Consider the following 16,362-nt stretch of genomic DNA (forward strand, 5'->3'; position numbering starts at 1 on the left):
GATGGCTGCCTGCACGCTCGGCTATTTACCCAGGAGCTCACCGTCTTCTCTCCGTCCTCCCTGCTGTGAGCGAGCTGCAGGAGGGAGGGCTGTGTGGGCATTTCCCTGCACAGGGAGGGTTATCAGGCAATGGCAGGACCGACCAGGGGCCAGGCCGTCTCCCCTGTGTGGCCCTCACGGGCCGGCACTGTCCTGCACACTGTGCTGTCTGTTTCACACACACACAAGTGTCTTCTCACACCATGTCTCCTTTCTCGAAAGATTCTGTTTCATCAGAGTAAAGTAGCTCATTTTTTCAGGAACAAACAACCCTAAAATCTTAGCAGCTTAAGACAATAAATATTTCTCTCTTGCTCAAGCTATGTGACTACCAGGAGCCGTATCATGACAGCCGCTCAGGGTCGGACAGGGGGACCTGGGACCTGGAGCAAGTCCAATCACGGTGCAGAGAGGAGCCCAGGCGGAGCACAGCAGCCTCAGCTGAGGGACCAAGGCAGAGTCCAGGGCCAGGCAGCCGAGCTCCAGGGCAGAGTGCTGGGGAGGATGGGGCTGCACAGGACCAGCAGAGGGCCCGGGAATCAGCTGAGGACTGACTGTGCGCTTGGAGGAGACCACCTATTCCCACCTTGCAGAGTCAGCCTCCTGAGGCTCCTAAGGTTGGATGGAGTTTTCAGGAAGTTTGCCTAAACATAGGGGAAGTTAGCCCTGCACTCCATCTGACTCCAGCTAATAGGACAGGGTTACAAGGAGCTAAAGGTCCCGAACACAAAGAGGCAAGGACGTGAAATGCTAATTATTCTGATTGGTCATTACACCTGGTACACAGGCATTGACTGATCACGGGGAAGCCCAGAAATATGTGCAATGTTAGGTGTTAATTAAAAATACAAAGTATAATAAAAAGGAAAATCCTGTGGCCCAGCGTGGTGGCGTGTGCCTGTCATCCCAGCGGCTCGGGAGGCTGAGGCAGGAAGATTGCAAGTTCAAAGCCAGCCTCAGCAAAAGTGAGATGCTAAGCAACTCAGTGAGACCCTGACTCTAAATAAAATACAAAATAGGGCTGGGGTGTGTCTCAGTGGTCTAGCGCCCCTGAGTTCAATCCCTGGTACAAAAAAAAAAAAAAAAAGGAAAATCCCATCATATAAATCACTTCACAAGTATGCAATTTTTTATTAGACAATTATATTTACACTACTATCTGGGTTCCTTTTGACACAACTAGACACACAAAGAATTTGATTTCAATCCCCCTTCCTCCTCTGCTCTACTGATCTCCCCTTCACTCCTTTACTTATTTATTTCTGACTGGCACTTTCTGCATGTACATAAAGGTGGAATCCCTTTGGTACATTTATGTATGAGTGAGACATGATTCTGTGAGACTCATTCCTTATTTCTTCCCCTTTCTCGTCCCTCCCCCTCCCCCTCTCCTTCTACTCCACTGATCTCCCCTGTATCTCTGTGAAATCCCATCCCCCTCCCCAGGCCTCCTTTCCCTCATTTTGCTCCAGCTTCCACAAGACAGAAAGCATTCCACCCTTGACTTTCTGAGCCTGGATTATTTCACTTAGCATGGTTTTCTCCATGTCCATCCACTTACCAGCAAATGCCAAAATTTCATTCTTCTTTATGGCTCAGTGAAACTCCATTTTGTATATACCACATATTTCTGATCCATTCATCTACTGACGGGCATCTAGGTTGATTCCATATTTGGTTATTGTGAATTGTGCTGCTACAAAGATTGAAGTGGCTGTGTTGCTGTAGTATGGCAATTTTAGTTCTTTTGGATTAATACCAAGAAGGGGGAATAGGCTGGGTCATATGGTGGTTCCATTCTTACTATTTTGAGGAAAATTCAATTGTTCTCCAAAGTAGTTGAACTAATGTGCAGCCCCACCAATGATGTTATAAGTGTACCTTACCCCACGTCTTCACCAACATTTATTATTATTTATATTCTGGGTAACTGCCATTCTGACTGGAGATGAAATCTTGGTATAGTTTTGATTTACGTTTCTCTGATTGCTAGAGACATTGAATGTTTATTCATATACTTATAGACCACTTGTGTTTCTTCTTCTGAGAAATTTCTGTTGAGTTCCTTTGCTTTAGTGATTGGGTTATTTGCTTTTTTGGCATTGAGTTTTTTGAGTTCTTTATATATTCTGGATATTAACCCCTTGTCAAGGAACAACTGGTAAAGATTATATATCCATAGGCTCTCTTCTCCTTCTTTCTTTCTTTCTTTTTGTATTTATTTTTTAGTTATAGGTAGGCACAATATCTTTATTTTATTTTTTTCTCTGTGATGCTGAGGATCCAACCCAGTGCCTCATGCATGTTAGGCAAGCACTCTTCCTCTGAGTCTCAAGCCCAGCCCTCTCTTCTCTGTCTTAATCATTTCCTTTGCTGTGCAGAAGCTTTTGAATTTGATGGCACCCCACGTGTGGATTCTTGGTTTTATTTCTTGATATTCTGGAGTCTTGTTGAAGAAGTTGGTGCTGCATCTCTATGATGGAGTATGGCCCTGTGTTTCATCAGCATTTGCAAGCTTTCTGGTCTCATTCCTAAGTCTTCAATCTATTTTGATTTGACTTCCTTGCTGGGAGGAAGACAGGAATCTCATTTCACTCTTCCACGTGGAGATAACCGGTTTTCCTGGCACCATTTGTTAACAAAGGCTATCTTTTCTCCAATAGATTTTGGGTTCCTTTATTAAGTATTAGGTGGCTATAAGCATGTAGGTTTGTCTCTGTGTCTTCTATCCTATTCCATTGGTCTTCTTGTCTAGTTTGATGCCAGTACCATGGTGTTTTTGTTACTAAGCTCTGTAGTATAATTTGAGATCAGGTATTGTGATGCCCCCTGCCTCACTTTTCCTATTCACAATTGCCTTGGCTATTCTGGGTCTCTGATTCTTCCTCATTAATTTAATGACTTTTTTCTAGTTGTGTGAAGAATGCCATTGATATTTTGATGTGTAATGTGTATCACGTTGAGTCTGTATATTGCTTTGGGTAGTGTGGTCCCTTTGACAATATTAATTCTTTCTATCCAAAAACATGGAAGGTCTTTCCATATTCTGAGGTCTGCAAGAATGCATTTTAAAGAAAAAAAATGAAAAGATAAAATCGTGTCCAAAATACTTAACTAAGTCCCAGAACAAAATTCAATGATTTTTATTTAAGAATACAAAAAATATAGTGATCAACATTGTAAACTTCAGAATGGCATCAAATAAAAAATCATCAGGAGAGGAGCTGGGCATGGTGGCACACACCTGTAATCCCAGTGGCTCAGGAGACTGAGTTAGGAGAATTTTAAGTTAGAAGATATCCTCAGTAATTTACTGATTAAGAGAGACCATATCTCTAAATAAAATATTTTAAAGGGCTGGGGATATGGCTCAGTGAACGAGTGTCCCTGGGTTCAATCCCCAATACCCCCCTCCCCCCAAAAAAGAAAATCAGGAGAGAATCAGGAAAACATACCAATGAAGAAGTGCAAAATTAATCCAAACCAACTTGGAAATGGCAGAATTGGTTGGTAGACAGTGGTATTAAGAGAGTGATTCTATTGTTCATAGGTTCAAAAAGCTAAAGGAAAGATTGAACATGTTAAAGTCATGGAAGACATTTAAAAAAAAAAAAAAAACAACTAAGTGAACTCCCAGGGAAGAAAACTTCAGTGAGAATATAAAAAATAGACTGAATAATATTAACAGCAGATATGGCAGAAGAAAAAAATCAATGAACTTAAAATGATAAAATATCAAAATTGAATACACAGAGAGGGCTGGGAGGAAATGAGCAAAGCATCAATGAGCCCAGGACAACTTTAACCAGCTGAATCTATGTGTTGCTGGAATTTTCTGACAGGGAAAGGGTGAGAAGAAAAATATAAATGAGTAGTGAGCAAACTTGCTCCACAGTGATGAAAACTGTAAACCTCTATATTCAAGAAACTCAATGAACCCCAAGCATGAGAATGATAAAGAGAACCATGTCACGACTTGTGGTAAATTGCTTAAAGCCAATGATTTTAAAAAAAAAAAAATCTGAACTGGTCCTAAGAAAGGACATGGCATGTACAAAAGAACAATGACAGTGACTTCACGTCAAGAATAATGCAAGTCAGAAGACAATGGAAGGGCTGGGGTTAGAGCTCAGTGGTAGAGCGCTTGCTTCGCACACATGAGGCCCTACACCACATAAAAATAAACAAATAAAAATAAAGATATTGTGTCCATCTACAACTAAAAACAATTTTTTAAAAAAGGACAATGGAGTAATGGTGTGAATTCTATACCCAGCAAAAATATCTTTCAAAAAAGAAGACCAAATAATGACTTTCCTAGACACAAAAATCTCAACAGCAAACAGTCTGAAGGTGCTGCCAAGTGGAGATGTGGGCCCACAAGAGCCTGGAGAGCAGTGCAAATGGTGGCTAGGTGCATAATACACAAGACTTTATTTTCCTACTCATCAAATAAATTTAATAGATAACTTCTTAAAGCAAAAAATAAGACCCTTATACTGCAGGGTGTATGATACAGTCACACACTGCACAGTGGACCACATATGTGACCGTGGTTCCATAAGATCATATCCCCAGCGACTTCTCAGTTTATGTAAATACACTCTGATGCTTGCCCAGTGACAGAATCAGCTAGGGATGTGTCTCTCAGAACACACTCCTGCCATCGAGTAATGCACAAATGTATACACCATCTCGCCACTGTCACGTGTGATTACAAGTGTGATGACAGTTGGGCACAATGGCACAGGCCTGTGATCCCGGTGACTCAGGAGGCTGAGGCAGAAGGAGTGCAAGTTCAAGGCCAGCCAGGCAACTTTGTGAGGCCCTGTCACAAAATAAAACAAACAGATGTAACTCAGTGGTAGAACACCCCCCCTGGGTTCAATCCCCAGAGGGGAAGGAAGGAAGGACATGGGGGGGAGGGGGAGAGGGGCCATACCACGGGCCAGGAGGAGGAAATGAGGTCTTCTGTTGGGAGGTGCTCTTCCTGGACATGGAACATCATTGAGACAGATGGTGGTGAGTTAAAGTTGGGTGTCATAAAGCAACAACTAGAACCTATTAACAGGCTAATAAGCCAGCAAAAGTGATGCTGCGTATCCGACACGACCCTCCCACCATGCCAAAGAAGGCCACAAAAGGGGAACAATGCACGGGTGGGACCTAGAGAAAATAAGTAGCAAAGTGGAGGATTTAAATCCAACCACATCAGGGAGCATTAAACAAAAGGATCCCAGGGCCCCGGGTTCAGCTTTCCGTGACTGTAACAGACGTCGGAGGTAATCAACTTAGACATGAAGAAGGTTCGTTTGGGCTCATGGTCTCAGAGGTCCCAGTCCATGGTCTGTTGATCCCGTTGCCTTTAAGCCCATGGCAGGGTCACCCCATGGTGGGAGCACTTGGTGGGAACCCCTCGCCTCCTGGCTGGGAAACAAAAGAGAGGAGGAGAGAGAAGTGAGGTCCTGCTCTCCCCGGTGGGCACTGCCTCAGTGGCCCGAAGACCCCCAGGGGGCCCCTCCTCTGAAGGGACCCACCACCTCCTAAAATCGCCCAGCTGGGCCTCTGGGGGACACTCGAGGCCTGTGCCACAGCACACCCCGTTAAAAATGAGGTCACCAGAACTAGACTCCATGAAGCGGCAGTAGGGGGAGGGGAGGAGGACGGGGCCTGTGTGGCTGCTGGGAGCCCGGGCCAGCTCAGCGACCGCGCTCCAGGTCTGACACTCCTCACAGCTACCCCCTCCCTAGCCAGGCCTGGCCACACAGCCCGCCCGGCCACAGGGCAGGACACGCATCCCACCTGTGCGTGGGGGGATGGGGCTGCTGACCAGCGCTAATGACCGTCACTTAACCTGCAGGGAGCAGTGAAACAGGACAGCCTGCTCGGGGCCACAGGGTGAGCTGTGACGTCAGGCTTTGTGCCCGCTGCTGCCTGACTCTGGGCTGGGACTCTTGACCTCCCGCAGGACCTCCTGGAACATTCTACAGGAAGGTCGTCACGGGCTGAGCCACACAGAGCCGTTGCTCCCACAGGTCAAAAACAGTCGCACATGGTCATCCCACATGGCCCAACATGGTGCCTGCCCTTCCTGAGAGCTCTGTGGTGGCGACCATGGTTTCCCTGGCGTTTGGATCTAGGGTCCAGGGCTTGGTGTGTGTGCCTGTTGTGAAGGGCACGCTCGCTCACCACACGTCACGGCAGCCTGACCCAAGGTGCCCATCCCACAGACAGGCATGACGAGGCACTCACTCTCACAGGTGCCTGCAGACAGCAGGGCCCAGGCAGGCACTGGGCCTGGTCAGTACGCACTGGTTACATCTCGCTCTCTTCTACAGAGCCAGTAAGATCTGTGAAAATCTACATGAAACCACACACACACACGCACACATGCACCCAGACACACACACACAGGGTCTGTATGATCTGGAGAAGTCTGCACAAGCCCTGGAGTCCAGCTAACCACGCTGATCCCCGCCAGCTCCCTGGCCGTGCATTGCTTCCGTGGGAGGAGCAGCCTCGGGACTCCTGGTGATAGACCCAGCCTGATTCCCTCTTAAAATTGGGAGCCATCTCGCCACAAAGACATGAAAAGCTAATTTCGGCTTTACTATAAATTACTGCAAATTCTGAACCTGCTTGGAATGCCTGCCGTGCCTTGAACTCACCCATGCCTGGCTCTCTGACCAGATAGCAGCCCTCTCTGAAACTTTAGTGACACAAATCTTGGCCTTCCCTGGCCAGATAACGACTCTCTCTGAGGCTCTAATGACCTTCATAAATTCTCATGTCGGGGCCAGCAAAAATGTAAACTACCATTAGTGTTATGCTCGTCAGAGTTTTGTTATCTGTAACCGCCCCCCTTTGTGTAACTTTCTGGGCTATAAAGCTGGGCTGCAGAAAAGATGCAGCTGCTGCCTTGTTCCTGCGGTTTTTGTGGGGAGAGGCAGCCCGGCCGGTTGAAATAATAAGCTTGCTTTAGTTTGATTTTAATTGGAGTCAGTGGTCTTTTCTTTGTGTCCTGGTCTAACACTGGCACTATGCAACTTGCTGTGAGTCTCTCATTATTTGGAAAAAAAAAAAAAATCCCTTGGCCTTGGCCTCCCATGCTCTGGAACAGAGGATCTGCTTTCCATTTCTTAGTTCCAGTGCAAGAAAGCCTGAAAAGGAGAATTAGAATTCACCTCTGTGCGCCTCCCTCGCCTCCCTCCCCGCCCAGTCCCCGGCTGTCACCACCCAATCTCACGCCTCTAGCTTTGTGGACTCAGGAACCTTAGATAAGACGGAATCACACATTATGTAACGTTAAGAAATATCTGCCTGGCAGGGTATCCTGTACGTCTTTTAATGGAAACTTATGGAGATGTATCCACTCGAAGGCAGCAGTGGGAGGTAGAGAGGTCTCTTGTCCGTTCCCAGTTCCCCCAGGGCTGACAACTTTTAAAATGGTGACTTTGATGCCATCCAGGTCTGATTCTGATTGCCCGTGCGACTTTCACTGGTCGTGTGCTTGCACCATCTCCACGGTGTCAGTGCTGGTCTGGGCAGCTGCCATCACAGTCCAGATGCCCCATGTTCCCCTCCTGAGACTGGCTTCTCCGCTCAGCCCCATGCACCAGGCCGCCGGAGGTGCTGGGAGCACCCACAGAGTCCAGGCTACCCCAGTTCCTGGGGCCATTCACCCACTGAGAGACATTTGGGGCTGTTACCAACAAAACCTGCCGTGAACCTCTGTATATGCTTGGGCACATAATTTTTCATTACTCTGAGATAAAAGCCCAATAGTATAATTACTGAATCGAAGGTCAACACAGACTTTTCTGGGAAATAATGGTGGAATCGCCTGACGATTAATGTTAGGTTGTTTAAGAAGTGGTTTGTGGGGTTGGGGATTTACTCAGTGGCAGAGCATTTACCTAGCACAGGAAAGGCCCGGAGTTAGATCCTCAGCCCTGAAAAAAGAAAAAGTGTTTTTTGGGGCTGATGTGGTGGTGCACCTGTAATCCCAGCAACTAGAGAGGCTGACACAGGAGGATTCCAAGTTCAAGGGCTGCCTGGGCAGCTTAGTAAGGCCCTAAGCACGTTAGCATGATCCTGTCTGAAAATAAAAAGGGCTGGGGTTGTACTTCAGGGGTTGAGCACCCCTGGGTTCAATCCCCAGTGCTGGTGTGGTGGGGAATGGTGGTTCATGCTTTCCATGTAACTAGTATTGTCAGGTGGAAAAATTATCCACCCAGGACCTTAAAAGCAAAATTTTTAGCCTAAGATCATAGATTGAGGAGATAAGAAAAAGCATTTTCTAGCTCAGATGGATGGAGAAGGACACTTGGCATCTTTATTTATAACCTTTTTATTTTTTTCCTGTCCTGGGGATTGAATCCAGGGATGCTCTACCATGGAGCTACATCCCCAACCCTTTTTATTTTTGAGACAGGGTCTTGCTAAGTTGCTGAGGCTGGTCTTGAACTTGTGATCCTCCTGCTTCAGCCTCCCAAGTTGCTGGGATCACAGGCTTGTGCCACATACCCACATTCACCATGTATTTTATTTTGTTAATTTATTTGTTTATTTTTTTAGATGTTGATTGATCTTTATTTTATTCATTATTTTATATGTGATGCTGAGAATCCAACCCAGTGCCTCTCACATGCTAGGCAAGTGCTTCACCACTGAGCCACAACCCCTGCCCATCACCATGTATTTCTAAGTGACGGAGAAAAACATTCTTCCTTGGAGACCAAAGCTTTGAAGCTCCAAAGTAACTGAATTCATTATACCCTCCAGGAGTTAGCACTGGAAGTTTCTAGGTTATAACGAGACTTGGAAATCCTGATCCCCAAGGATTCAATTGTATTAACAAGATCATTAATGGATTCTTCCACTGTGTTCATTAGGTAATGAATTGTGTCCCTTGTTAGCAAAGGGGGACACGTGACCTTTCAGGTCTCTTACTGTCCACACTGTCTTAATGATGAATGGCATGTGAGGTTCAGTAGAGAGTAGTTCTTTCGTCTCCACCCAATCTCATTCTGTTAAATGGTCAGACAATAGAAGTGGCAGATTAAAGAGACTTTATTCGGTCCCCATCAAATGCCTTGCACCTAAGTTCATAGCACGCTCGGAAGGCCCTCAGATACACATTGCATTCTAACATAGAGGTGGGGAAGTATTACTCTACCCTATTGGTTTTCAAAAACCATATTCCCTAGGCTGTCCCACACATCTCAGTCCTTCCTACGTAACTCTCTAGTCTCCTACCTGTAATAGTCTAACAAAGACCCTTGATGGGTGAAATAAAAGAAACAATGGAAATTCCAGCCAAGATTACAGTGTGTGTGGTGGGGGCGGGGCACACAGCCATGCCTCATTGTCTATGTTTTGTTGCTATAACAAAATACCTGAGGCTGGGTAATTTATAGAGAAAAGAGACTTATTTGGCATGTGATTCTGGTGGCTGGAAAGCCCACATGGCATGGCCCTTGCTGGCCAGGCCCCTCTCTGTGCAGCATCATGGCTGGAGCCTGAGACACACAGGAAGCGATGCAGCAGGAGACAAGGTGGGGTTGAGCGGGGCTCATAACAACCTCCCTCACAGGGAAGAATTCCTCCACCTCTGGAGAGCCAAACCGCCTCACCAGGTCGGACCCTCACCAGGTTGGACTCTCATCAGGACGGCCTGACCTAGTTACCTCCCACCAGGCTCCGCCTCTTAAATGTGCACCTCTCAGCACCATCACGCCAGGGACTGGACTTCCCCAAGGGACCCTCTGGGGACGCAGTGAGTCGGGACCACAGCCTCCTGCCTTTGTCCTCACACCCCAAGCAAAGCCCTCTTCACGGCACATGGTCAATTTGGGGTGGGTTGGACATCAATGTTTTGCATTCTTTAGAAACTGAAGATGGGATTATGTTATAGATTTTCAGTTATTGGGGACATCTCCTAAGCATCAGTAAAAACATGTGATTGAAGTTGTTTATATTTGAACACACAGCCCGTTAGCACAAGACAAGAAAAATTGTCCCAGCATCAACTGTCACTCAGCAGGCACTCCACCATGGTGGCTCAGCTAGCCCCCTGGTGGCCCCCTGGATGGCTGTCATCTCATCTTGGATTATTAGGGCTCATTGTGAAAGAGGAGGCGTCATTACCAGTAAAATACCATCACCACGATGCACTGACTCAATGAATCTCTGACTTCACACTGTGGAACTGCATTTCCTCTCCTGTGTTTGGAAATCTATCAGTGCTTTTGGAGAAATCGTGTACTGGGAGAGGTTGCCAGCCCCTACTCAGGCCATGTAGCTCCCTTCAGGAAAAGAATAACATCACTGTTAGCCGGGCGGGGGCTCCCGCCTGTAATCCCAGCGGCTCTGGAGGCTGAGGCAGGAGGATTGTGAGTTCAAAGTCAGCAACTTAGAGGGTCCCTAAGCACTTAGCAAAACCTTGTCTCAAAATAAAAAGATTGGGAATGTAGCTTAGTAGTAAAGTGCCCCTGGGTTCAATCCCCAACCAAAAAAAAAAAAAGATCAACATCAGTGTGAATTGTCCACATGGAGCTGAACTTCTTAGGCTCATGGTGAAGGATATCCACTAAGACCCTTCAAAATGTTCCCCAATTAACCAGCATGTGAACATGGTACCAAACAGTATAGAGACTTAAAAAACAAAACAAAACAAAAACAAAGCCAGAGATCTGTGTTTTTCCTTTATAATTTAAAAGGTAAGAACAAAAACCTAAATGCCCCTGCTGGCTTCAGCACTCACTGACACTGGGGAGCCCAGCACCCTGAACCTGATCAGCCGCCCCACCCCGCCTCCTTCAGGTGGAGTCAAGGCTAAGTATGTACCTGATGATTCACCCACCCAGGCCAGGCTCCCCAGCTCCAGGCTGGCACTGCCCGGGTTTGCCGTGCGCCCGCACTGTGAGAACGTCTGCTGGGTGGCCAGCTCACCCCGCTGCGGTGACTCACCTGAGCCTGGAGTCCTGTCCTCCACTTGGGACCACATCAAGTTTTATAGCCCTCGGCTGCAATTGGAGCACCATGATTTCAAGCCAAAACAGAAACGTGGCCAATCTACCCCAGACAGGATTTATTTCATTAAGGAAGCAAGTGAAAGAGATTTTGCAACTGCACACAATTACCTGGCATGCCCTGCCCCAAGCACCCTCATGTTGGATGACTGAGGTACCTGCTCTTGCTCTGTTCTTTGTCAAACTCAAGATCAAGAGGAGCTGAGGAGAGCCTCTCAGCCTCACTCCTTAGCGGCTATGATCTTCCAGTGCTTTCTCCAGACACTTTCTCCTTCCTGGCTCTCTGAACCTCCAGGGATTTCAAATGTTGGCTCTAAGCCTCAAAGTGCTATTTTGCATGCCTTCATTGAAGGCTCTTTCTTGCAAGGGCTGTGTGCGTGATTGGAATCCAGTGACTTAAAAACTCCAAATCCTGGACCCCTAAAGCTCAGGAAATAATGCCAAGAGTTAATACGTGGGATGATAACAAATAAAAACCTTCTGCACAGCAAAGGAAACATTTAGGAATGGGAAGAGAGAACCCACAGGGTGGGAGAAAATCTGTGCTAGCTACTCTCTTAACAGAGGATAAATATCTAGAATATAAAAAGAGCTCAAAAAACCTTATGCTAAAAAACAAATAACCCAATTAATAAACGTGAAAATGAATTAAGCAGACATTTCTCAAAAGAAGAAATACAAACGGCCAACAAATGTATGAAAAAATATCCAACATCGGGGCTGGGATGTGGCTCAGCGGTAGAGCACTCGCCTAGCATGTGCAAGACCCAGGGTTCGATCCTCACCACCACATAAAAATAAATACAATAAAGGTATTGTGTTCAACTACAATTTAAAAAAATCCAACATCATTAGCAATTAGAGAAATGCAGACCAAAACTACACTGAGATTTTACCTCACTCCAGCCAGAATGGCAGTCATCAAGAAATCAAGAACACAACTAATAATAAATGCTAGAGGGGATGTGGAGAAAAGGATCACTTTTACACTGTTGGTGGGACTGTGAATTAGTACAGTCATTATGGAAATCAGTATGGAGGTTCCTCAAAAGTCTAGGCCTGGAACCGCCATGTGACCCAGCTATACCGCTCCTTGGTATTTATTCTGAAGAATTGAAGTCATCTCACTACGGTGATAAATGCATACACATGTTTACAGCGACACAATTCACAACAGCCAAACTATGGAACCAGGCTCGGTGTCCATCAGTGGACAAGTGGATAGAGAATATGTGGTCTAGATACACAATGGAGTGTTGTTCAGCCACAAAGAAAAAATAAATTATGTCATTTGCAGGAAAACTGGATGGAACTTGAGAGCAATATGTTAAGTGAAATCAGTCAAACTCAGAAGGTCAGGGGCCACATGTTTTCTCTCATCTGTGGAAGCTGGAGAGGAAAAAGAAAGGTGGACCTCATGAAAATCAGAGGGAGATCAGCAGAGAAATGGGACCAGGGGGCAGGAGACAGAAGGGAGGAGGGAAGTGCTGGGGAGGGATATTGGCCAAATTATATTTTATAAAATTGTGTGTATGTGTGAACGTGATAACAGACCCCAGAACTATGTACACTACAACACACCAATAAAAAATGTGGAGAGAGGAAAAAACCCTCCAGATTATTTGACCTCATTTGCACCAATTAAGTGCACCGAGACATTGTGGAATGTGTTGACTGTTCCATGATCAGCAATCGCCAGGTGCAGTGGACCAACCACACCTGTAATCCCAGTCGATCTGGAGGATGAGGCAGGAGGATTACAAGTTCAAGGCCCGCCTTCACAACTTAGCAAGACCCAATTTAAAAAGAAAAAAATTAAAAAGGGCTGGGGATGTGGCTCAGTGATGGAATGAGCAATTCCCAGTTTAAAAAAAATAATAATGAGACCACCCTCAGCAATAAAATTTGCAGAACATCACTGAGATGTCTGAACCCCTTTCCCATGACTTGATGGCAAAGAGTTCAAAAATAGAGCCCTTACATGCTTCATTTTTTGGGGGGCGGCTATCTGGGATGGAACTTAGGTGCACCTGACCAGTGAGCCACATCCTCAGCCCTATTTTGCATTTTATTTAGAGGATCTCACTGAGTTGCTTAGCGCCTCGCTTTGGCTGAGGCTGGCTTTGACCTTGCAGTCCTCCTGCCTCAGCCTCCCAAGCTGCTGGGATTACAGGTGGGCACCCCCCTTCCGCTTACGTTCCCGCTCACGCTTCTTAAGAACACAATGCCAAGGCGGAGGACACTATATACTTTTCTAATCTTCAGCAATAGTGTGTTCAATTTATGAACGCGGACTGAACATGAACTCCGTCAGACAGCTGCCTCCTTGTGTATTCCTGTGGTTTTATGGTCTGAGAACGTCCCTCCATATCAACTTTCAACTTCATTTCTGGGATGATCAGTTTCTCAGTTTCCCAGGGGAATTTGGAATTGCAGTCGCCCATGGCTGTGGCCTCAAGTCTGAACATGTTTAAGAACTTTAAGTATGAACGGGGCTTGCCGCGTGGAGGGCTGCTCCGTGGCTGCCGTGTCTCTAGGTGGAGCCCGGCTCCTCCTTCACTGCCTGGAGGGAGCTGAGGAATGCAGCCTGCGGGCTCCGGGGCTCCGGTCCTGCCGTGGCTCACGCGGCTCTGCATTCTCATCCTGAAGTTGGCTAAGCCGAGTTCTCCCTGGATCAAGGCTGCACGTAGGCTTAGTTAGTGATCTTTCTTTCACTTCTAACATGCCTTGTAAACAGTAATGCCTTCAGCATATGCAGGACAATGTCCCGTCTCAGGTGCTGTCCTTGGAACCGCAGGGAGGCGGGGGCAGCTGGAGCACCTGAGAGCGCTCCCTCTGGACGGCACTGGGTCTTGCCCCCACCCAGGAGCCCTAGATACTGAGGGTGTGGTTTAAGGGCTGGTTCCTCTCCCCCTACTCAGACCCAGGGCACCTGTCTCCCAGGGCATGAGCCTCAGATGGGCCTCTTCCTCCCCAGGTGGCACACCCCACTGCCCCGCCTTCCTTCTGCGGCTTTGCCTGTGGAAACTGGCTGGCAGCAGGCAAGCTACTTCCACCAGAAGCCTATTTGAAAAATGTACCGAAAGACGTGGAAAAATAGGAAGGATTTTTGTTTTAATCATCCACATGTTTAAAACGTTTAGTTAATATAAATATTAATGTGCCAGGAGCAGTGGCTCATCCCTGGAATCCCAGGGGCTTAGGAAGCTAAGGCAGGAGGATCTCAAGTTCAAAGCCAGCCTCAGCAACTTAGTGAGACCCTAAGCAACTCAGTGAGACCCTGTCTTTAAATCTCTAAATTAAATACAAAAAAGGGCTGGGGATGTGACTCCGTGGTTAAGTGCCCCTGAGTTCAGTCCTCATTACCAAAAAAAACAAAACAAAACAAAACCAAAAAGCTAACGTTAGTTTGGTTCATTTAAACATTATCTTTTAAACCATTAATTAATAACTGTCTAGTGTTGGTTCATCAATGGTAGCAAATGTGCCACTTTCACAGAAGAAGTGAATAATGAGATACAGGAGGGCAGGGAAGAGGCGAATTGATACTGTACTTCCTGCCTGATTTTTCTGTAAACCTAAAACTGCTCTCAAAGAGTAACCTATTCATATTTTTTTAAAAAAGACAATTTGATGTATGTCTGTAAACTCATCGTTGTGGGGTGGAAATGCCTCAACCCTCCTGGAGAACTGTCCCGCGGCATCTCTCCCTTCGCCTGGAACAGCTCTGCTCCTGGGTTTGCCCTTGAGAAACGAAAACAGGTCCACACAGAGACTTATGCAAAGGGGTGTGCTGCAGCTTAATTCATAATGGTAAGAAAACTGGAAACAACCCAGATTCCCATCAATGGGAGAGTGGACAAAACAAATATCGGTGTACATTGGTGAGGATGGAATATTCCCCAGCAATATAAGGAAATGGTTGAGTGATGGAGTGAAAGGCACACACTGTGGCATCCCCTCCAGATGATCCATGAGGACCAGCAGGAAGAGTCTCCACCACAGGGGTGAGAAAGTGGGAAGTGGCCAGGAGGGCCCTGGGAACATCCATAGCTTAGATTAGAGGGCGGCTACACAGGCGAATAAAGGGTCAAGACCAATCCCACCAAACGCTGAAAGTCTGGGCATCTTATTGTTCTTAAATAAGTTGAAAGCTTTGTACCCACCGCAGAGTGACGCTCTGACTCTGTGTAGGAGGCGCTGCGTGCACATGGTCAGACCAACCAGACAGACCGCGGGCTGAAGTGGAAGGCTGTAGGACCTGCTGGTCCCCGCCCCTGGTGGTGGCCCAAAGCACCTCTTGTCCAGTTTCTCTTTCCTGACGGAGGCTCAGACCTCTCCACGCTGCTCTTTCTGGTGTTGTCCACGGCAGGCCTTGTCTGTGCGTTTCCCGAGAGGGTTGAAGAGCTCTGTCCGTCCCCACCTTGGTTTGGAGCACTGGTTCACTGCTGGCATTCATTTCTGAAATTAAAACACCCCCTGAAGACGATGCTGGAAGAGTTGGAGGTGCATGGGGCCAGCTGTGGGGAGGGTAGACAGGGAGCTGGGGAGCAGGGGTGGCGGGGCTGGGGACAGGGAGCCCAGACGGTGGGGAGGACAGACAGGGGCCCTGCAGGGCTTTCCCTGGAGAGCCTGAGGCTGTGGCATTGGAGCAGGGGGAGTGGGCTGGGTGCTGCCCTGGGGTTCTGGGCCCCTCGTAGGTGCACCGAGGGGAGATGGCAGAGTGCCAGCGATGGCCCACACTGCCCCCTGCCTCTGCACCAGTGTGTTTTATCAGGGTGACACATCCACAGAGGAGCGGAAGGATCTGTGTCCCAGACACCTCCCTCTGTCCTTTCTCTGACAATCCCCCTTTGCATTCTCTCTGCTCCCCACCTTTGGGGTTTCTGCTGACATGGGTGAGGGAACCTCCTCTGTGAATCGACTTTACTTTTTTTCTTCAATTTCCTATCTTTCTGCTGTCTGTGGAAATTTCTGGGAGATTGCCTTGGCTTTAAAAAATGTTTAGCTTTGGGCTGGGGATGTAGCTCAGTTGGTAGAGGTCTTGCCTCACATGCACAAGGCCCTGGGTTCAATCCCCAGCACCACCAAAAAATAAATAAATACAAATGGGCTTTAGCTGTCATGTTTTGATCCCTCGGATTCCTGCCCCTCCTTCTTCTGCACCCCGGCCTGACCCCTGCCTCTCCTGTTGGAAGTTTCCTCAAGGCCTGGGAAGCCATAAAGGCTCTTGGGTATGGGCAGGGCTCAGGCTCTCTGACTTCACTGTCACTGCCTGAGGGACCCTGAG

At 47.2% G+C, this 16,362-nt stretch overlaps 1 non-coding gene across 1 annotated transcript; it reads left to right on the plus strand.

Annotated features, from left to right (window-relative positions):
* The first annotated feature begins 16,089 nt into the window (after nt 1-16,089).
* Trnav-cac (transfer RNA valine (anticodon CAC)) lies at nt 16,090-16,162 on the plus strand. The gene has a single exon. It is a non-coding gene; the product is annotated as a tRNA-Val (tRNA).
* Nucleotides 16,163-16,362: the final 200 nt, after the last annotated feature.

The sequence above is a fragment of the Marmota flaviventris genome, chromosome 8 (assembly GCF_047511675.1).
Source record: "Marmota flaviventris isolate mMarFla1 chromosome 8, mMarFla1.hap1, whole genome shotgun sequence".
NCBI lineage: Eukaryota > Metazoa > Chordata > Mammalia > Rodentia > Sciuridae > Marmota > Marmota flaviventris.